The sequence below is a fragment of the Schistocerca cancellata genome, chromosome 3 (genome assembly GCF_023864275.1).
Source record: "Schistocerca cancellata isolate TAMUIC-IGC-003103 chromosome 3, iqSchCanc2.1, whole genome shotgun sequence".
Taxonomy (NCBI): Eukaryota; Metazoa; Arthropoda; class Insecta; order Orthoptera; family Acrididae; genus Schistocerca; species Schistocerca cancellata.
This window is the reverse complement of record NC_064628.1, coordinates 653,854,098-653,877,039: the sequence shown is the minus strand read 5'-3', so window position 1 is coordinate 653,877,039 and position 22,942 is coordinate 653,854,098. Positions and strand designations below refer to the sequence as shown.

The window sequence follows — 22,942 nt, the reverse complement described above, 5'->3', positions numbered from 1 at the left end:
CAGAAACTACCTCAAAGAATGGATTAAGACTGTAGCAAGGTATTGAACCCCGGTTGCCAAATAGATGAAACCTTCAGCTTCCAGTCCGCCCAAAAACCATCATCGAGAAAGGCGAAAATAAACTAAGGCAACGTGCGGCAAAACCACGGCATTCAGACAACGACAGTGACCATTCCAGTCCACTGCCAGCCCCACATCAAGGTATGGCAGCAATCCCCGCATTTATTTTCAAACACTAGACTTTCCGATCTGCCTTGCCTGGACTTTACGCCACCCCACCAGTGGCCGGCCACTTTGCTCTCCGCAGCTCAGGTCACCTAGCTTCGAACGAGCGCCATCTCCTTCTTCGTTCGGCAGCCGACCAAAGATTACCCTTTATGCGGAAATCGACTCGCAGCGAACCGCCATGGTTCACAATTAATAGGCATATATTTTTTGTGAAAGCTAAGATCGACAGAATCGTTCTGTCTTCTTCAGATTGGCATTGCACTTTGTTTATATGTTCACGCACATGTGCAGTCGACATTATGCCGTTGACATTATCAAAGTGTAAATATATTAAAGAAACTCCACATGGTTGGTCATTAATAAAACAGAATGCTCCCAGATGGGTTATCAAATTAATAAAACGTAAAAGTACAACATCCCTAGCCCTTGTAATTTGCCGTGTAGACGTTAGGTGGTGCCATTGTATTAACAAGCGGTATACTGAAATATTGGAGCGCGTACGGGTGGTTAGGCCAGTGATTTCGATTTTTCGATTTTATTAAATAATGTCAGTAACACTAAGTCAGGTGCAAGAAGACTATAATTTTGAACTTAACAATAACAAAACAAACTTTCCTTAAATTATTTGTTTGCTATTTATAAAGCTGAGATCACCTGAGTGACAAAATGGATGCGTTGAATTTGCTGATGGTGGGCACGCTGTTTGTAATCCAAAGAACGAAAAACAAGTATCTACTGTGGCACGTGAAAAGACATGCCTATGCGGTGCTTGAGGAATCAAAATCTGGCAGCGTTGAAGTGGACTGATACAATGTGGCTCAATCGTCTCCCCCGATTCTTTACGGAATTTTACTTCCACAACTAAAATAGCTTCATATCTGTCATTAGTTTACGAATGACTTGGTGTGTTAAATATACACTGAAGAGCCAAAGAAACTTGAACACCAGTCTAATGTCGTGTTGGCCCCCGCGAACAAGCAGAAGTGCCACAAAACTGCGTGGCATGAACTCGACTAATGTCTGAAGTAGTGCCGGAGGGCACTGAAACCAGGAATTCTGCAGGGCTGTCCATAAATCCGCTGGAGTGCGAGGGGGTGTAGATCTCTTCTGAACAACACGTTGCAAGACATTACGGATATGCTCAATAATGTTCATATCTGGGGAGTTTGTTGGCCATCGGAAGTGTTTAAACTCAGAAGGTTGTTCCTGGAGCCACTCCGTAGCAATTCTGGATTTGTGGTGTGTCACATTGTTTTGCTGGAATTGCCTCAATCCGTCGGTATGCACAATGGACATGAATGGATGCAGATGATCAGACAGGATGCTTACATGCGTCTCACCTGTTAGAGTCGTACATAGACGTACCCGTATAAGGAGTCCCATATCACTCCAACTGCACACAGCCCACACCATTATAGAGCCTCCACCAGCTTGAACAGCCCCTTGCTGACATGCAGGGTCCATGGATATATGAGGTCGTCTCCATACCCGTACACGTCCATACGCTCTATGCGATTTAAGAAGAGACTTGTCCGCCCAGACATGTTTCCGGTCTTCAACAGTTCAACGTCGTTGTTGACGGGCCCGGCGAGGCGTAGAGCTTTTTGTCGTGGAGCCATCAAGGGTACACAAGTGGACCTTTGGCTATGAAAGCCCATATCGATGATATTTCGCTGAATCGTTCACACGCTGACACTTCTTGATAGCCCGGCAATGAAATCTGCTGCTAATTGCGGATGGATTGCGCTTGTCACGCTGAAAGATTCTCTTCAGTAGTCGTTAGTCACGTTCTTGCAGGATTTTTGTCCGGCCGCAGCGATGTCGGAGATCTGATGTTTTGTCTGATTCCCGATATTCATGGTGCAGTTGTAAAATAGTCTTACGGGAAAATACCCCCTTCATCGCTATCTCGGAGATGCTGTGTCCCATCGCTCGTGCCCCGACTATAACATCACGTTCAAACTCACTTAAATCTTGATAACCTTCCATTGTAGCAGCAGTAACGGTCAAACAACTGCGACAGACACTTGTTGTCTTATACAAGCGTTGCCGATCACAGCGCCGTATTCATCCTGTTTACATGTCTCTGTATTTTAAAACGAGTGTCTATACCAGTTTCTTTATCGCTTCAGTGTATTACGCTAAGCATGAAAGCAGAAATAGTTTAGAAAAGCTTTGAAATGGTGATTCAAATTTGTTGGAAGTCGTTAACAGCTTTTATTATGAATCACTGGATGAAAATAGTCTAGGGAGTTTGCACTCCATTTTAAGCCAAAATATATTTTTTCATGCATCTCAGTGTTTATAGCAGCTTATTTTCTAAAGTATGTGTCGTACAATGACACAATTTTACACGCAAATTCAGTGATATGTCTGAATAATGTCTGCAAACTGTACTACGGGTAGAGTCGATAGTAAAGAAGTAATATATTAAAACGTCACATCCGATACCAAAGGTTTACTTCATCTACAGTATAAAAGTAGTAAGTAATAAACAATTTTCCTTTCACATTTTGTGGAAGATGTCTGCAAGAAAAAGGTCTCAAGCTATATGTAAAGTGGGTTGGAAGTCGCTTGGTGCTCTCATTACGAGATAGAGGATGAGTAAAGTCCAGATTTTGCGCGCTGTCAGATAAGTTTGCTCATGACAAACATAGTTCCAAATACTTGTCTCATGGTGATAATCTTTTGACATAAGCTGATATCTCTTAATGAGGAGATTATCAGAGCATTTTAAATTTTAAAATTCGGTGAGTAATTACGCGAAATGTTGAATATAAAATATTTGTTGCCACTTCAAGACGCTAGATTGAGAACTTGGAAATGGTACGTGGTCCCGGGTTCCGTGATAGTCGTTTAGGGATGAAGACACCATAACAGTGACGCGGCACATCCTATTATTCAACCCTCTGTCACAAACGAATTGCTCCCTCCAACAATCCTTTCATGAAAAGTTCAATCATTTATGTGCGCACGTTAAGTTTTCCAGAAGGTAAACGTCAGATTAACGACTGGTAGCAACAATAAGCCAACATTTACCACCCTTTACCGTTATTCATTATTTTCTAAGAGCACACAGCCAGTATTCTCGTGCAGCTATCAGCATCCGGTTCAACGCTTTTCATTCATCCAATAAAACTTGATGCGCATCATTCAGTTACAATTCTGAGGGGATCTGTGAACTAATTCCGTGTCTCACATTATGTCCTAACTGATATTAAAAACTCTCTCTTGAGCTGTACCGTTAACTCTCTTCTGAAACTGATGGTGCCAAATTCATACACCGTTAAATAAAGGAAGTATATTTTTCGTGAAGTTCACATTCTGGGTCAGATTTTACTTTTTTAACAGGTAACTGGTTTCGGCTTCACAGTTAACACACGACGTAACGACTCTGTGTCGTCACTATATAAGACTTGATGGTGGCCAAAACCAGTTATGTGTTCAAATAAAATAAAATGTAGTCCATAATATCACAGTCTCAAGTCTGTATAGCACAATCTGTGCACCTTAACATCTCGTACATAGAAGATGCTGACCAGAATAACAAACATGCGACTGAGAAAGGGAAATGAGAATCTGTTGGTAACTATCAGTTATGGCTTTGGAAAGGTAAAAGCATCAAAGAGGCGGTCGTGACACTCCGCTTAATGAAAACCTCAGTTCGGGGCATCACTTCGACAATTTTTTCTGTTATTTGATGATATTGCAAAAGTGAAATTATTTATTAAATTATCGTTACCGAGGTACGTCATGATCACACTACATCTGTGAATTGTGTCATAGAAATGAGAAATAACCCCAGTATTCATTGTAACAGCTAGACAATGAAGGCCTATCTTTAGCTAAGAGCAGCCACAGAAATTGCTCCTCGGCTGAGCTGACCGAGTTGACCGAGTTGATGAGACAAACGTTAAAAGTTATCTTTTGTTAGATAGTCAATAATATCAGACGCCTGTAATGTAATATGTTACATGGTCAGTAACCTTTTGAATAGAAGTGACTTACGCTCGACTTTTTCTTTGTGATAAATCCTAATATATGATAATTAAATGGACACGCTAGCTGCAAACAGGCGTTGATATACTTCTTTGGGGACATGCTGAAAATGTGTGCCCCGACTGGGACTCGAACCCGGGATCTCCTGCTTACATGGCAGACGCTCTATCCACCTGAGCCACCGATGGCACAGAGGATAGTGCGCCTGCAGGGACTTATCCCTTGCACACTCCCCGTGAGACCCACATTCCCAACATGTCCACACCACTACATTCGTAGTGGGCCTAATAGATGTTTGCCCATCATGCTCATTACTCGTGGCAGATTAATCTACCAAGTCCCGTATGAGTTCGGGCATAGCGTGTGCGTTCGCACAAGAAGGTCAATGGCCGGGAAGCCGTATTTTAACTATATATGACGGTAGTATCTGTTCCCGAAAGAACAGTTACCGTTGATGACCATGCAGCTTTGTTGGAATGTAATGATAATTAAATGGACACTCTAGCTGCAAACAGGCGTTGATATACTAACAAAAATACCCCCATTTTTACAAGTAATGTTTCTAGTAATTTTAAATATAGTTTCTGTTAATAAATTGATGCAGAAATTTTGATGTCAATGGTTGGACTGGTTAGTAAATATTGTATGACGAGCGCCTTGACTTTTCGTCTTTATTAAAGAGTCTCATTTTGTTACAGCGTAACTTCACTTTTATAGCCCTATACTTGTGTTCAATATAATGCATAGTACAAGTCTAGTACAAAAATTATTTAACATTGGATGTTGAAAGATATCTATGTTAGGAGTAATGGTTGTACAAAATGTAAAGGTCATAAGATATCACAGTTTATCTGGTATGTTTGCTACGTGGCGTATCTTTGAAAGTATATATGAAAAGTAATCACGGTTCCTCGGAATGTTTACCACTTCGAGTATCTTTGCATGATAGACACATGAGTGATACGTGTTCTTTGACTACCGGAGGTTGTAGTATTACCGAGTAATGTGGTGGCGTAAGTTGCCGCCAGCACACGGGTCACCAAAGACGTAGCAAGAAGGTCGACTGTAGGCGTGGGATCAAGCGCTCCTATAAGGAGGGAGCCCAAAGACAGACTTGCTAGCAACACTCTGCCAACGCCCTCTCAAATGCAAGTTTTTAGATCGCCACTGCGGACCGGAGGGCTCAGTCTCAGTCGCTCAGTCTCAGTCACTACAGCAGTCACTCAATCGATAGCTCAGTCACTGTCTCACAAACTTGAACTCCAGTTTGGCGTCTGTCACTCACTCATCGAATAGCGGGACTTCTATTTCACCAGCAGTAAGGCCAATGTGGACTATTATGGACTTGTGCCTCACACATGGATGCTGTAAAGTTAAGTAGCAGGTATCTGTTTGAATAAAGAAAGAATATTAATACATCTGTGCAGTTGTTGTAGAAAGACGATACCTGCCACCAAACAATATCCTCTCCCTTGATTCCTGTGGTACAAGACTCAACAAGTAGAGCTCAGCCGAGCCAAGGAGACTGAGGCAGTTGGCCAGAGAGGTAGAGAGAGTGTTATGTCATGGCAGAGTAAGGGGCATGGATGGCGGATGCGCCGCACAAAGTTTTTTGTTGCAGATGTTGCATAAAGCGTAACTGAGGATAGAGGACGATTTGATACGATTGTATAGCTGGCCAGCTCATTTGGAGAAAGGTAATTGCACTGACTCTTTTTTTTTACTACAAGCGCTAGATTAGTAATTACTGTAGTGTGAAGATTTCATTCTGTGTAACAAAATTTATGTGCTAGTAATGAGGGTGAATTATCAGTCATGTGTTCAGTTCTCTAATTAGTTCTCCCCACCAAAATTAAATTAGAGATATTTCACTAGGAATATGAAAGAGCAAATTTACGTGATTACGAGGGGGTGTCTGTTAAAATTATGTGGTATGGTGTACGACAATACCGAGAAAAGTAATATTAAGTTAGAGTAATAGTTCCTGTTAAAGTTTTTTTTCCAGTTTAATTGTAAAATACCCTCTTACTTACTTAATAAGAATTTCACTGAAGTTTATCCTCATTCTTTTAATAAAAAGTGTGTTTGGCGAAAAGTGGCACTGTCACAGTTTGTATCATTGTGTAAACAGTGAATATCATTGTTGAAAGAGGACCAAAATCCATTTTATATAGGAGCTTAATTAATAAAATAAAAGGCAAACTACATTAAGCTTGTCAATTTGCACTGCAGACAGAACAAAGCCGAGTTTTCCGTTGCAAGGAAAGAACAATTGAGTTCCTTAACGAACCTTTTTTGAAAATATCAGAATCATTTTTCATCACCAAAATTTCATGTAAATTAAACACATGCCTTTTTATAACAAAGAAAAGTTTTTGTTACGGGACAGTTAGAGATTCTGTACAATGGTTTCATGAGAAAATCATTCTGAGCATTACTGATAACCATTCTTCATGTTCAATCTCATTTACAGGTAGACTGATACAGTATAGATTAATTAATTTCACTCGCATCAAACGTAATTTGCAGAATTATGTTCGTGTTTAAAAGTGGTGTAGCAGAAACTAATCTAGATCAGACATTGATATTGGAACTGAAAATTACTGGCATTCACACTCCTGTAGAAAGGTCCTGACACATAGGCACAGTTGCCGATTACTAAAAGTAGAAGCATGTTAGTATCATAGTGCAAAATAGCTCAGGGAAAGTGTGGAATACAGCTATAGGGTAAGGACAGATATAACGGCCAGGAAGGGTAAAGTGGTGCAGCCTAGTCACGAACGCTTAATACTATTCAAAGAAACTTCTTTAGTACCGTCAGCGATAGTTACGCTCGCTCGTCTGCAGTGAATTCTTATTTTTTTTCCATATGTCTGAAATAAGGTAAGTGAAAAATTCATTCACGTGTATTAAAATACTATACGTATTGAAATTAAATTGCCACAATGCTGTTAAAACGTATTTTAGCTCGAAATTTGGGAACTACCTTGTAATTTCAAATTCGGAAACAATTTACGAGATGGCGTCCGGTAGGGCGTAGTGGAAAGTCCCCTCAACAAGGGAAAGTAGGCGCAGTGGAAAAAACTAAATATTTTACTGCAGACGAGTGTGTGCAACCATCGCTACGACACTTGCTGACAATACTAAAGATGTTGCTTTGAGTAGTTTTAAGTGGCTGGTGTCACGAAAGAAATTATGACCTACAGCAGTCAAACTATTGTGTAACAAGAATCAAACTAAAAGACGACTTGTTAAAAAATAGATGATGCTTCTGAAGTCAAGAAACTTCTTCAGAATTAAATATGTATATTCCAGTTAGGGGAAGAACTCCTTAACCATCTTTTTGGCATGGAATGAAGATATGGCGTTTTAATAAGTGATTAACGCCACTCGGCAGTCAGCTCGATGAGCAGAATAAACACACAATTAGCAAAGTCAGATAGATGTCAGACAAAGATCGGGTGAACATTTTAGGAAGAGACACCGAAATATAAGACTTAAAAAATCAGAATCCACTTTAATCAAAAAGAAAAGAGCTTTAATAAAGCTAATGTGCAAAAGGGTTTTCAACGTTCTTAAACAGTGCAAGTTAAACATTTTTACTCCGCTCATAGAATCTGCAACTGTTCCATAGCACAGCAGATAATTGACAGTGTGTACTTGAAATTTTCCGTCAGGCGAGCTTGGAATAGAGCAGGTTGAGCTGAAATGATGTGCCAGTTGTTTTGTCAACGTGGCGTTCTGCCAATGCTACAGACTTCAGGAACGGGAGAGGCAGAAATGTAAGCATCACTGCGATACGTAGCAAGCCACTGTGAGGTAACATTATCTAACTCTATGACCGAGCACCGCTACAAAGTTAATCGATGACAGAAAAACCCAGCTCGATGGCCTAGAATCATTACTAAAAGCGAAGCAAGGAGCGCTGACAGGTCCGACGAATAGTTACATATACGATCATGTACTCAGACCAACTGAGTCATCGGCACAGGCTCAGCACTTATTAATAACGCAACTTTCGTAGTTGAAGACACAATCTGTCGTACTGCCATTCTGTCCATGCTGAAGAGATTGAGGTAATGTCAGTTCAAGTTTCGGTGAAATCACAGCAGGCTGTTCTATGATGGCCTGCCTGCTAGCTACTCAGCCAGACCTGATGCATACTATACCCGTTGTTTGCTGCTGCTGCCGACTGCTGAGTCATCGTGGATGAGAAGACTAGCGAACGGCCGGCCCTTCTCCTCCACTTGATCATCGCAGATGATCTACAAGAAGCCATCTTGCACCAATTAGTCGAGGCGTTTCTATGCAGCTTCACGGCCGACTCGTCAACAACTGCTGCAGACGTAGTCGAACCACGGTGGCTGACCAGAACGTCTCTGCATCGCAGCCGGAGTCCTGGGCCACCATCGGCAGATTACACCAGAGGGCAGGACGCGGTGAAGATCGAGAGTGCTGAGTAGGGAGCCGAATGGTGTCACCAGAGCACGTCCGGAGGACCGTGCCTGCTTTGCCCAATGCCGACGCCCGCTCTGCTGACCAGCGGTAGCAACGTCACGACGAGGTGTCGAGGCGTCAGCATTGCTTCACGGCAACGTGCGCCTCGCGTCCAGACACCGCTGCAGCTCTGAAGAAGCTAAAACCTTTGTAGGCGGCGTTGCAGGTGAAGAAATCCGCTGTGGCAGACCACGCGTTGAGTGAAACCGATCACGTAGTAAAATTCGCTGACACGGAAGTTCTGGTTGTGTAGAAGAGCCATCACACTCGCTTGTTCAGAGAACCTGTAGAAATACACAAACATGAGAATAGCTTCAACAAGAAAAAAGAAAGTCTGAAGGTGAACGGGTTCTGGATCCCTCTACTGCAGCGAACGACCGTTGCAGGTACCAAGAGGAGAATAGCACCGGAAATCACGCCGGAAAACCCCTTGGATGCTGGCGCGCCAAGTATACATAATCTGCGTCCGTGAGGTCACTCCAGTCCACACCAGCAACGGATGATGAAGTTTTGCCAATGGCAGCCACTTGTGCTGGCGAAACGTCAGAAAAATCAGCAATCAAACGTAGGCCGAAGAACCCGAGACAGAAGCCAACAAATAGTTTGTCAGTATGTGGCCACGAACACCTTAACAATTTTGTAAGCTTTACTTGACAATAAATGTACTTACAGATAACGCTATCTCACTGCCGCCTCCAGGCGTGCACTGGACGTCTCACCCTCATACTTCGCTCGACTTCCTGATTACAACGCGACTTCAAGGGAAGGTAGTAACAGTTCGAATAACTGTTCAATCGACAAACCGAAATTTCTTTTTCGCGTAACGGCAGACGCCAAGTTGATACTATTAATCAGTAGGAAAAGTCGCCACATGAATTTCTGCAGGAGGAATATTCATTAATCTTCTTGTTACATTCCCTATAGACAGAATGAAAATTGAACTTCAAGATGAGGTTCGTCAGGAACTGCGATTGTGTGCTATCACATATTCATAAAATAGTATGCCCATTTCTAAAATTACACAGAAAGGCTAGAGGGAGAGGATACTGTAAAGTGAGAAAAACGGCTTTCCTGGAAAAGGCAGTGAAGAAGACAGGTACGCTGAATGTTTGTATTATATCGAAACATTCACAGTGGAGACTGAATAGGTTGCTTTAAAAGTAACCAACGCGCTCATAAATAATCTGTTGCTCGTGTCAGAGTAATGATATGTTTATGTCTACATATTGTATTAATAGGTGATATTGAACGTATTGTGTCTTTAAACATACGAGGTTCCTGCGTAACTTGAAAACTGAGCATTTATTAACATTTTGCCTAATTTCGTAAATCATTAATATGTTTTTCCAATTTTGCCCTGCTTAGGAATGAAATAAATGGGAATTGCAGGAAAGTTAAGGAGATATGATTGTAGGAAAGATGAAAAGAAATGTAAAAAGAAATCATCATCGGACTGATTCAGCATACAAGAAGTCCGAAGAAGCTTCGATGACATTTAAATGCATCAACATTGAGAGTCCAGCAGGAATTTCGCTGTTCAACGTATAGGAGAGACCGGTTAACTAGAAAGATTATAATATGTTGATATGACAGAAGAAATGGATGTCGATATGGAAGACCTGGAGCTCAAAAGTATTACAGTCAGATTACGTCAGAACTTTTGAACACTTGCCATCAAATAAGGCGGAAGTCATAGATAACGGTTCGTCGAAATCTAAAATCTTTGGAGGAAGTGGCAAGCAAACGACTATGCAGGCTGGTACGTAGATTCTGTGAGATTTCGGTTAATATCCGAACGAAGCCGAATACGGCAAACGACTGAAAAGTGAGAGTTAGTATTGAATACGTGCGTATGTGTCGCTGCTAAATGTTTAGAGCTGATAATGGCTGAAAGAATAAAATGGTAACCAATTTTAATAAATTATTATGTGACCAACACTGGCTTTTTTAGTTTAATTGGTGCAGCCATTGCCAGTTGCAACATTTGCCTTATAGTCAATTTAAACCTTCGGAATGCCGTGGTCGCCGGCTGAGGTGGCCGAGCGGTTCTAGGCACTACAGTCTGGAACCGCGTGACTGCTACGGTCGCAGGTTAGAATCCTGCCTCGGGCATGGATGTGTGTGATTTCCTTAGGTTAGTTAGGTTTAAGTAGTTCTAAGTTCTAGGGGACTGATGACCTTAGAAGTTAAGTCCCATAGTACTCAGAGCCATTTGAACCATTTTGAATGCCGTGGTCGGGACCGGTGGAGACAAATTTTTGTAATTTATTTTCGGGACAATGCTGCTCATTGCCCACGTCTGCAACCGCAGCTGACTGGACAGCGCGCCGGCTTGTCATGTCTCTGGGACTGGGTTGGATTCCTGGCTGGATGTTTGTGTCGTCTTCATTATTATCATTTCATCCTTATCGACGCGCAAATCGCCGAAGTGGCGTCACCTCCAAAGGCCCTCGACATACGACATTTAGTTTTTCATTGACCCATTAGAGAAGCAAAATTTGTGTATGAGACTGTGTGAAAATGAAAAAGTGTAATTTGTTTCGTGTTAAGGAAAGCGAATATATCCGTAGCGTGAATTTTATGTATCAGTTATATAGAAAGATGGAGAGGGCGAGAGAGAAACGGGCGTTATTTAACCTATGAGGCTGTGAGTCATTTAGCTATTGAGTTATAATTGCTTTTAAGACCTCTAATGCGGTAACTGAAACGGTAATGTTTTATACTCGTGCGAGAGCATTGGTACCAAAATAGCCCTTCTCTCTATCGCCACTCAGAGCAGCCGAATTATTCGTCCCCTGTCACTCGCAAATGGGAGCTCGTGGAGAGCACGGAGCGCATTTAGGAATTATGGAGGTCGTTCATCGAAATGCGCGGTGGAAACACGGAGAGCAAATAGCGAATGCCGTCCCGGCGTCCTGTCAGCTGCTGACCGCACAGCTAGCGCAAACACCTGATTATCATCTGCGGAGCCATTCTGTAAGTTTCCCTGCGAAAGGTCAAACGGTACTGCGAGACCTAGATCTGAGCAGTTTCCTCAAGAACAGTGTAGTGTAGAGACTGGCGAGCTGTCAGTTCGGCTATTGTGAAGCACTTTTATAAAATTCCTGGCTTAGGACAGAACTCCTACAATGGCTTTATTTCGAACACTAGTTTTATGTCTGTCCTTGTTGCTTATTTAGATGGCCCTTCTAATGAAGCCTCCCAGTATTTCGACGTTTGTGCTTGAAATCCCTGGGCTAGCAGGACAAATCGGATGAGGTTATATTTGTAGAAAGGGGCCAAAATAAGTTACTGTCAGTTGCACTCAACATATGAACTTTATTTGTTAAAACACACAGTCATACAAGCGAGAATAAAAAACTCGCAAGGCTTTAAAAAAAGACCTCCTTTGATTTAATTTTGATCGGCCGAAGGCCACATCGAAAATCCAAGGCATAAGGCTTAACCAAGGAATTGAGGTATAGGAGTTCTTCTGGGGTTTCACTTCTTTAGAAAAAAGTTTTTTTATCTTCAATATACATTGGCTGAAGGCCTTAGCTTAAATCTTTCCCATAGAACTCGGCTGAAGGCCACACATTAATCAAGGTGTTACGGCTTAAGGGTCGAGATAAAGATTTTCAATGTTTATTCTACCTAGGCTGAAAACTCGGCTGAAGGCCGCATATCAACAAAACAATTTAACGGCTCAAGTCCTAGGAAAAGGAGCTTTCAATTTGAAAAGGCTGAAGGCCTTATCTTAAAATATTTCGTATAAAACTTGGCTGAAGGGCCTCATACAAAAGAATAACAACCTTATGACTTAAGGGCGAGACAAGGATTTTGGTTTTCTAATTTAAGCGAGATTAAAACTCGGCTAAAGGCGAGACACACACCAGGCAGAAAACAATTTTACGGCTTAAAGCTTAAAGGGAAGAGCTTCTAAATTTAAACAAAAATAGGCTAAAGGCTTTATTCTAAAATGCTTCACATAAAACTCGGCTTAAGGCCACATACGAAACCCAAACAATCCCATGGCATAAAGCCCAGACAAAGAAATTTCCAATTTTTAATTTAAGCTGGAAAACTCGGCTGAAGGCCGCATACAAAATAGAAAATACACTCCTGGAAATGGAAAAAAGAACACATTGACACCGGTGTGTCAGACCCACCATACTTGCTCCGGACACTGCGAGAGGGCTGTACAAGCAGTGATCACATGCACGGCACAGCGGACACACCAGGAACCGCGGTGTTGGCCGTCGAATGGCGCTAGCTGCGCAGCATTTGTGCACCGCCGCCGTCAGTGTCAGCCAGTTTGCCGTGGCATACGGAGCTCCATCGCAGTCTTTAACACTGGTAGCATGCCGCGACAGCGTGGACGTGAACCGTATGTGCAGTTGACGGACTTTGAGCGAGGGCGTATAGTGGGCATGCGGGAGGCCGGGTGGACGTACCGCCGAATTGCTCAACACGTGGGGCGTGAGGTCTCCACAGTACATCGATGTTGTCGCCAGTGGTCGGCGGAAGGTGCACGTGCCCGTCGACCTGGGACCGGACCGCAGCGACGCACGGATGCACGCCAAGACCGCAGGATCCTACGCAGTGCCGTAGGGGACCGCACCGCCACTTCCCAGCAAATTAGGGACACTGTTGCTCCTGGGGTATCGGCGAGGACCATTCGCAACCGTCTCCATGAAGCTGGGCTACGGTCCCGCACACCGTTAGGCCGTCTTCCGCTCACGCCCCAACATCGTGCAGCCCGCCTCCAGTGGTGTCGCGACAGGCGTGAATGGAGGGACGAATGGAGACGTGTCGTCTTCAGCGATGAGAGTCGCTTCTGCCTTGGTGCCAATGATGGTCGTATGCGTGTTTGGCGCCGTGCAGGTGAGCGCCACAATCAGGACTGCATACGACCGAGGCACACAGGGCCAACACCCGGCATCATGGTGTGGGGAGCGATCTCCTACACTGGCCGTACACCACTGGTGATCGTCGAGGGGACACTGAATAGTGCACGGTACACCCAAACCGTCATCGAACCCATCGTTCTACAATTCCTAGACCGGCAAGGGAACTTGCTGTTCCAACAGGACAATGCACGTCCGCATGTATCCCGTGCCACCCAACGTGCTCTAGAAGGTGTAAGTCAACTACCCTGGCCAGAAAGATCTCCGGATCTGTCCCCCATTGCGCATGTTTGGGACTGGATGGAGCGTCGTCTCACGCGGTCTGCACGTCCAGCACGAACGCTGGTCCAACTGAGGCGCCAGGTGGAAATGGCATGGCAAGCCGTTCCACAGGACTACATCCAGCATCTCTACGATCGTCTCCATGGGAGAATAGCAGCCTGCATTGCTGCGAAAGGTGGATATACACTGTACTAGTGCCGACATTGTGCATGCTCTGTTGCCTGTGTCTATGTGCCTGTGGTTCTGTCAGTGTGATCATGTGATGTATCTGACCCCAGGAATGAAAAGGCTGAAGGCTGCATACCAACTTGAAACAAATTTACAGCTTAAGGCCTAAGGCACAAGGAATTTTCTACTTTAATTTTGAAAGGCTGGAGGCTGAACGCCACATACCAAACAAGGAACAATTTTCTTTACGGTTTAAGGAATAAGAAGAAAAGCCTTGCAATTTTAATAAGCTAAAACTCGGCTGAAGGCCACACAGAGTACATAAGACTAAAACGGTAATTACTATCTAAAACATGAGAGGCGGCGGTGAGAGGGTTCCAAGGGTTGGCCTGGGAAGGTAACACTAACGCATGTTTAGATGAGATAGGTAGCCAGACCAACAGCCTCTTAATTGGGAGGTAACCCAACCGAAAGCCACCCGAGGATCCAACCAACAAGATCAGTTCTGCTCTACCCGATCAGCAAAACGACAACAAGGTGTCAATAGCACAACGTTCTGGATACTGGTGCCCAATCTAGCCAAGTCAGAATAAATGACCAAAACTACCAACCATACCTCAGCTGTCGAACTACACGCCGTGCTGGACAGAATCAACATGACGAGGAAAATACACTGCCGAAAACTACGTCAAGGCCCAGGGCAGGTAACTGGGACGTCAATGGCCACAAGGCAGAAGATACCGCTGGTTCACTTCATTAATGAAGGAATGAATTAAATTAAGTTAAACACCACACAGGAAGACGGCTGCAGTTCTAGCCAACTTCAATGCACACACGTTGTTGCTCACGCGAATCTCCGAGAAAGCGACAACCAGGATCAAACGAAGAGATGTGATAGCTGTTGAGACTTGATAGCAGGCTAAGTGAGCACTCAACTTTAGTGTCCAGGATCGGTGGGTGACGAACTTCGTAACCCTCACAAGAAGCGCCTCACAACCTTCCGTTCACGCCGCCAGCAGCTCTGGCCTGACTACGCGCCACAGAGACTTCCTCGCTGCTCTCCCCCAACCGACCGTCTGCCTCACAACAGAAGTGGTCAAAAGAGCAAATATAGGTCGGCCGATGAGACGACCGTCCGTACGACCAACCAACGGTCGTTCCCGCTCCAGTCTCCTTTCGTCGGACAGTGCGTGTGTGTCCCCAGCGGTCGGCAAGTACTGTCTATCAGCACCTCACTGGCGCTCCGTCCCCGGCGCTGCTCTGTGCTGACTGCACTTCTTCCTCCCCTTCTGACCTCCAGACACACGACGACCCGGAAATACCATCGATCGCTCCAGAGATGGTACGACAGCGCACTTATCGATAAGTGCTGCTGCTGCCACTCGCAGGCAAGTAAGGCAGAAAGTTAGTGTAGCCAGTAAGTGGAATAAGAGTACGAGGCGGCAGTACCGTAAAAGAAGATGAAAAACAACAAATTGCATGAACACGAGCCGCACACGACTCAGTGCCCTAAGCTGTAATGTCGAGAACTCATTCGACGAATAATCCTACAGTACCCTCGTATTCCAGAGCGTTGTAACTCTTTGTATTATTGAATAAATTTATTTTCACCTTTGTTCATCGATATTTGACTTGGGCTTTCCAAGCGTGTCTCTCCTTCTTGAAACCGCTGTCTGCGGAACGAAGCGTGCAGGAGCAAAGTAGTTCTCGTTTCCTTGCACAGTTGCAGGTATAAGGGTTGGGGTTGGGTAGTTTGGGGGGAACAGACCAAACAGCGAGGTCATCGGTCTCATCGGATTAGGGAAGGACGGGGACGGAAGTCGGCTGTGCCCTTTCAAAGGAACCATCCCGGCATTTGCCTGGAGCGATTTAGGGAAATCACGGAAAACCTAAGTCAGGATGGCCGGACGCGGGATTGAACCGTCGTCCTCCCGAGACGGTATAAGGAATTTCAGAAATCACGGCAGGCACACATTTTCAGGGATGCTTTATGCGTGTGTCCATTTACTTGTCAATAGTTATAAATATAATATTTTCTGAGATAATAAAAATTAGTAAAAAACTAAATAACATTTGAAGTTCAATAAAATTGCATGCGAATACACTCTTCTTTTCATCATATTACCTTTCAGATATAATAGTATAAAATAATATGACTAGTTCTGAAAAAAATTAAGTTAAAGAAATACATGAGGGACTTATTTTAGGTAGCTCCTTATTTTATGAAGAAGTTACCCTTCGCGGTGTCGAAACCTGGGCCAAGTCAAAAATTAAACAATTCCGGCGACTGATGGACTGTGTACTTCATTAATAGGATTCTCAAATCTATCTACACGATTAAGGGATCCAAAGCTCCATCCTTTGCCTGGTATAACACCTATTTCTCCTGATGTTATCTTTGTGAATAGTGACTGCCGGGGTTCCGAATGAGGGAAATAGAACTCCAGAATATTTTATCGAGGAAGATGTCATGGTCATTAAGTTATGCAGTAGAGCAGCATAACCTTATATAACGGCTGTAGTTTCTCCATGCTCTCAGCCATTCAGAGTACAACAATAGGAAGGCCATGTTTACTAATCATCCAGACATCCAGTCAATCAACCCGACCGGTGCGGTGAAACTAGTCAAAAGTCTGCTGCCCCATCTTTAGGAATCACAGTTTGTCTAGCCTCTTCACAGATATCCCTGCGATGTGGATGCACCTGCGGTATGGCTATCAGTATCGTCATACGTCTGATTGAGTCCGATAGAAATTACACATCCTCCTCTCCAATGTAAACGACGGAGGATCAGTAATAATGATATTTGAAGGTTCTGATAGCCAGGTGAAGGTACGGTATGTCATTCTCGTGCTCAGAAAATCAGTCCTCGACAATTCAAGCTGTGTGAACAGGGATCCTTGTCGTGGGCTTGATCAACCGAAATGTTCACATAATCATTGGCGATATTTTACCACCTAGAGTAGACACGGCGCCCATGGAATACGACGATTTAGTCAATTCATCACCGAATCGCATCGTGTTTCACACTTTCGACATAAGCTTGCCAGAAGTTGAAAATAGTGTGCACCAAAACAGCCGACCAAATGACTTTCTTCATTTGCTCCGTAGTCCAGCTTTTATGGCTTCGGCACCGCGTTTTCAAGTTACCGACATTTTCATCACTGATGTGAGGTTTAATTCCAGCTCAAACTGAAATTCCCAGCTTATGGAGCTCACTTCGTGTTGTTTTGGCGCTCACAGCGCGAGTGTGACGTTCAGACCTTTTTCAGCTGCCGTTCTCTAATTTTAGCGTCAAAATCCTCTTCAGAGATCATCTGTCACGATGACTCAAGACTCAGTTTCGTCCACTTTGTGACTTAACGGTCCGCCCCGATAGCTGAGTGGTCAGCGTGACGGATTGCCGTCTTACGGGCCCGGGTTCGATTCCTGCCTGAGTCGGAGATTTTCTCCGCTCAGAGACTGAGTGTTGTCTTCATCATCATTTCATCCTCATCCGTCGTGCAGGTCGCTCAATGGGACGTCGAATGTAATAAGACCTGCATTATGGCGGCCGGACCTGCCCCACAAGGGGCCTCGCGGCCAATGACGCCAAATGCTCATTTCATTTCCATTGTGACTTAACGGATGTTCTACGGATTTCCCTGTATGCGTTATAAGTCTTCGATATGGTGCCTTTTGAAGCACCAAATACATCCACTACCTTGATTACGGAAGCACCAACTGTACGAGCGCCAACAATTTGCTCACGTTTGAAAAAATGGTTCAAATGGCTCTGAGCACTATGGGACTTAACATCTGTGGTCATCAGTCCCCTAGAACTTAGAGCTACTTAAACCTCACTAACCTAAGGACATCACACACATCCATGCCCGAGGCAGGATTCGAACCTGCGACCGTAGCAGTCGCGCGGTTTCGGTCTGAGCGCCTAGAACCGCTAGACCACCGAGGCCGGCACTCACGTTTGAAGTCACTTACTTCTACATAACGCACTCACAACTACACAGAACACTTTTCTGAGCACGACTGACATTTGAAACGTTCTCAGAACACTGTAATGGTGCCGTTCGTGATCATGTAAAGCTGCACAGTGTGTAGAAACTGCATTTATGTTCAAGTGTGCATGTCCGTCAGTGTTTCCATATTTTTGACCAACCGCTGTAAAGTAGAACATAAGATTGCAACGAACACTCCTCAAGGCAACAGAATTGCAGGCAACCGAAAATTACCGATTCCAGTTTTAATTTTATGTAATTATTACTATTTTTTAAATATTACAACTGAAACTAATCTCAAGAGCAAAAACACTAGTTCTACCCAAAACTACTTTTTTTTCCCTTGAGTAATCAGTCTTATCACTGGTTTGATGCTGACTGCCACGAATTCCTCTCCTGTGCCAACCTTTTGATCTCAAAGAAGCACTTGCAAAAGAACGTCCGCAGTTACTCGCTGGATGTATTCCATATGTCTTCCTCTACCGTTTTTAGCCTCTACAGATCGATCTAATACCACAAAAGCTATTACCTAATGTCTTACTGATATCCTACGATCCTGCTCCTTCTTTGTGTCAGTGTTTTACGTATATTCCTTTTTCATCGATCCCGCGCACAACCTCCTCATTTCTTACCTTATCAAACCACCTGATGTTCAACATTATTCTGTAGCACAACGTCTCAAATACTTCGAGGCCCCTCTGTTCCGGTTTTCCCATACTTCACGTTCCATTGCCATACAATTCTGTGCTCCAAACGTGCATTCTCTGAATTATTTTCTTTATATTATGTCCTATTTTTTATGCTAGCAGACTTCTCTAGCCATGCATAAGCTTTTTGCCAGAGCTAACCTGCTTTTTATGTCCTCCATGCTCCTTCCATCAAGGGTTATTTTGCTGCCCAGCAAGCAGAATTCCTTAACTTCATCTAATTCGTGATCCCCAAATCTGATGTTAAGTTTCTCGCTGTTCTCGTTGCTGTTACTTCCAATTACATTCAAATTTCTTTGACTAACTCTCAGTCAATAATTGTACTCATTAGACTACTCTATTCAACAGAGCCCTTAATTTTTTTAACTTTTACTGATGACAGCAATGTCATCAGGGAATCTTATCATCGATATCCGTTAGTCTTGAATTTTAAACCAATTCCTAAAACCTTCATTTTATTTCTGTCACTGCTTCTTCATTACATAAGATTGAACAGTAGGGGCGAAAGTCTACATACCTGTCTTACACAGTCTTTAATCGGAACACTTCGTTCTTGGTCTTCTACTCTTATCGTCCCGTCTTGGTTCTAGTACATACTGTATATCAGACGTCTTTCCATACATCGTACAGCAATATTTCTAAGAATTTTTAACATCTTGCACCATTTTACACCGTCGAACGCTTTTTATATGTCGACAAATCCCATGCATGTGTCTTGATCTTTCTCCAGTCTTGCTTCCATTATCAGTTGCGACGTCAGAACTGCCTCTCTGGTGCCTTTACCGTTCCTAAAGCCAAACTTACAGTCATCTAAAAGATTCTCAGGTTTCTTCTCCACTCTTCTGTATGTTATTATCGTCAGACACTTCGATGGAAGACCTGTTAAGCTGATTGTGTTATGGTTTACACACTTCTGAGCTCTTCCTATCTTCGGAATTGTTGTGGATGGTGTTTTTCCGAAAGTCTATGGACTATCGCTAGTCTCATGCATTCTACACACCAGCTTGAATAGTCATTTTGTTGCCACTTCTCCAAATAATTTTAGAAATTCTGGTGTAATGTTATCGATCTCTTCTGCCTTCGTCCAAAGTTCTTTTAAGTTCTGTCTGTAGTACTGGATCCCTTAGCTTATCCTTATCGACTCTGGTTTCTTCTTCTATCCTGTCATCAGACAAGTCGCCTCTCTCAAAGAGGCCTTCAATGTGTTCCTCCCACCTACCTGCTCTCTCCTCTGCATTTAACAGAGGAATTTCCGTTGCACTCTTAATGTTACCACTCTTTTTTTTTAAACTTAACCTAAGGTTATTTTGACTTTTCTATATGCGTACTCAGACCTTTCGACAATCATTTATTTGACGATTTCTCAACATTTTTCGTGCAGCCATTCCGCCTTAGCTTCTCTGTACTTCGTAATTAGGTTAATCCTAAGTGATTTACCTGAAGATTTTTGTACTTCATTCTTTCGTCGACCAACTGGAGTATAAGTATTCTTCTCTTAATCCAGTTTTCTTCGTAGTTGCCTTCCATGTACCTTGGATTTTCTTGCCACCTTCCGTGATTTACCTCTGTAACTGAACTACCTACTGTGCTAATCCGTATTGCTGTATCTATAGCCTCAGAGAACTTAAGTCGTCTGTCTTCATTCCTTAGTACTTCTTTGCGCGTTGATTCTTCCTGGATAGTCTCTTAAACTTCATACTACTCTTGATCACAACTTAATTGTGATCTGAGTGTGTTTTTGCTCCTGGGTACTCTTTACAATCCAACATCTGATTCTGGAATCTCTGCTTGACCGTAAGGCAACCTAACTGTATTCTTCCCATATCTTCCAGCCTTTTCCTACTACAAATGTTCGTGTTGTGGTTATTGAACAGTGTATTAACTATTATCATTTGAAATTTGTTGCAGAACTCTGTTAGCCTTTCTCCTCTCTCATTCTTACTATTATGCCCATATTCTCCTGCAACTCTTTCTTCTACTCCTTCCCCTATATCGGAATTCAAATCCCCCATTACTATTAGGTTTAGATCTTCCTTTATGCGCTGAATTACCCGTTCAATGTCTGCATAAACTTTCTCCATCCTTTCATCTTTTGCTAGCGGTATGCTCATGTATACTGTTGTTGTTAGTGTTGGTTTCCTGTCGTTTCTGATGAAAACAACCCAATCACTGACTTGTTCACAGTAAATCCCCTCTGCCTTACCTTCCCATTCACAACGAATTCTATTCCGGTTATACTATTTTCTGTTGCAGTTGATACTCGTGTGACCGGAAATGCTGGCCTTCTTTCCATTTCACTTCACCGAGCCCCAAGCGATGTAGATTGAGCCTTAGCATTTCCTTTTTCAGATTTTTGCTTTCCTACCACGTTCAAAACTCTAGCACTACACGTCCAGTCTGGTAGACCGTCACCCTTTCGTTAGTTAATCGATTTTTTTCTCTTGGGCACCCCCCCCCCCCCCCCCTTGGCAGTCCCCTTCAGGAGACACGAATTGGATAAGAGTTGGTGCTAATCTTTTGCCAATGGAAAAATCATCCTGATGCTTTTTTAAGTTACAGGCCACATGTCCTGTGCACACACAATATGCGTCTTTAAAGCAGTGGTTTCCATTGCTTTCTGCATCCTCATGTATCTGTTTATTGTTGAGTCTTCCGTTTTTAGGGGCAGTTCCCTAACCCAAGGGCAAGAGGGTGGGCTGAAATTCCGTCCACTCCTCCACCTCCTTTTAATAGGTCGTCCTCCGCAGTAATTACTATTTTTACTCAAAGTTTAAGCAGTTATGATTATCGAATCCAGGAGCCATGACGTTCTGATTACCAGGCAAAGGCGCTACCCCTATATCACAGGTATGAAGTAATTATCTACTACCTCGTAGTACGTGATTCTTGTTGTAATCGTAGGCTCTTGATAATGACACGAACTGGTCGCTCGGCTTTTTATTACTCAGGACGATGAGTATCGAAGACCTGAAATTTCACCGCTCAGCTACAGGCACTCTCTGCGAACATTCCCAGTTACAGTTGCAATGTATCTACTCATATTGTGATGAAGGGCGGAGGGGTGGGGGAGTAGAGGGGCGTTGGCGGGAATGTATTACGTTTGTAGGAGAGGTGGCATGTCATCTTGTAATTATTTTAGGGTAATGATAGGACCATTTCCGCGTAATGGTAAAACGAAACTATCCCTTCGGGACTTCCATAGCGAAAATAGAACGACTAATCCCTATCAGTTCCAGAATCAGCTTTTTCTTATCCATCGCTGGAAAGACGCCCTCTGCAGACTATTCCATACGTTGAAGTCTGAAGATAAATTTATCACAGTCCCTCAATCGAACAATTTCTCTTACCAAATTTTCACATTCTCTCACAATAGTGTTGTTTAAATCAGCACAACTACAATCTTCTCCCTAAAACTATTGTCATGTCTTTAATATTTGCCTTATACCATTTCGTAATGTTCGATCTTTTGCATTTTTCGTACATACAACGTGTAAAAACTACAGGTTGTCCCAGGAGGAGTGGTTAATATTCGGGGATATGACGGGAACGATCATTTGAAGCAAAAAGTGTCATACGAATGAATTCCTTTTTCCGAATGATTTCGGAAATAAGTCAAGTTTAATGTACATTGTTATTTATAATCTGTATTATTCATTAAATTGTCCTGTTTACACATGTTCACGCGTAGAACAGTTGCTAAATACTACAGCACACGTTTTGTCAAGTATCAATTGAAAAATACATTTTTTAACACATTCACATGAACTTTATCGTATAAGTCACGTTACTGATATTGTACACTCTAGCGTTAAAAGGTTTTTTTTTGTTTGGCTTTTCACATTTAACCAAATATAACATTGATGTTGATAATTCATGGCAATGTTTGCCGACAAGATAAAGAATGCAACCTTTTAACACTAGATTGCGTACTCACGGCAGTTCTCCTTGGCCGTTTCTTGGTACGACTTGGAAAAAGAGAAAAATTAATGAATGATCGATGATGCGTCGGTTCTCGATTGTGTTTAGGAGACGTACGGATTGATTGCGTGAAAATAGTTTCTCAAATGACCTCTTAACCCGGATTGCTTTCGCGCAATCAGACTCTTCAATGAAATTACCTAAGGGACCTATTTGAATAATAAAAAAAAATTGGAAATGAATGCAAAACAGTGAAATTTTG

The 22,942-nt window shown here is 43.1% G+C and overlaps 1 non-coding gene across 1 annotated transcript; it reads right to left on the bottom strand.

Annotated features, from left to right (window-relative positions):
- Nucleotides 1-4,341: 4,341 nt before the first annotated feature.
- Nucleotides 4,342-4,416, bottom strand: Trnat-ugu (transfer RNA threonine (anticodon UGU)). Its single transcript has one exon. It is a non-coding gene; the product is annotated as a tRNA-Thr (tRNA).
- Nucleotides 4,417-22,942: the final 18,526 nt, after the last annotated feature.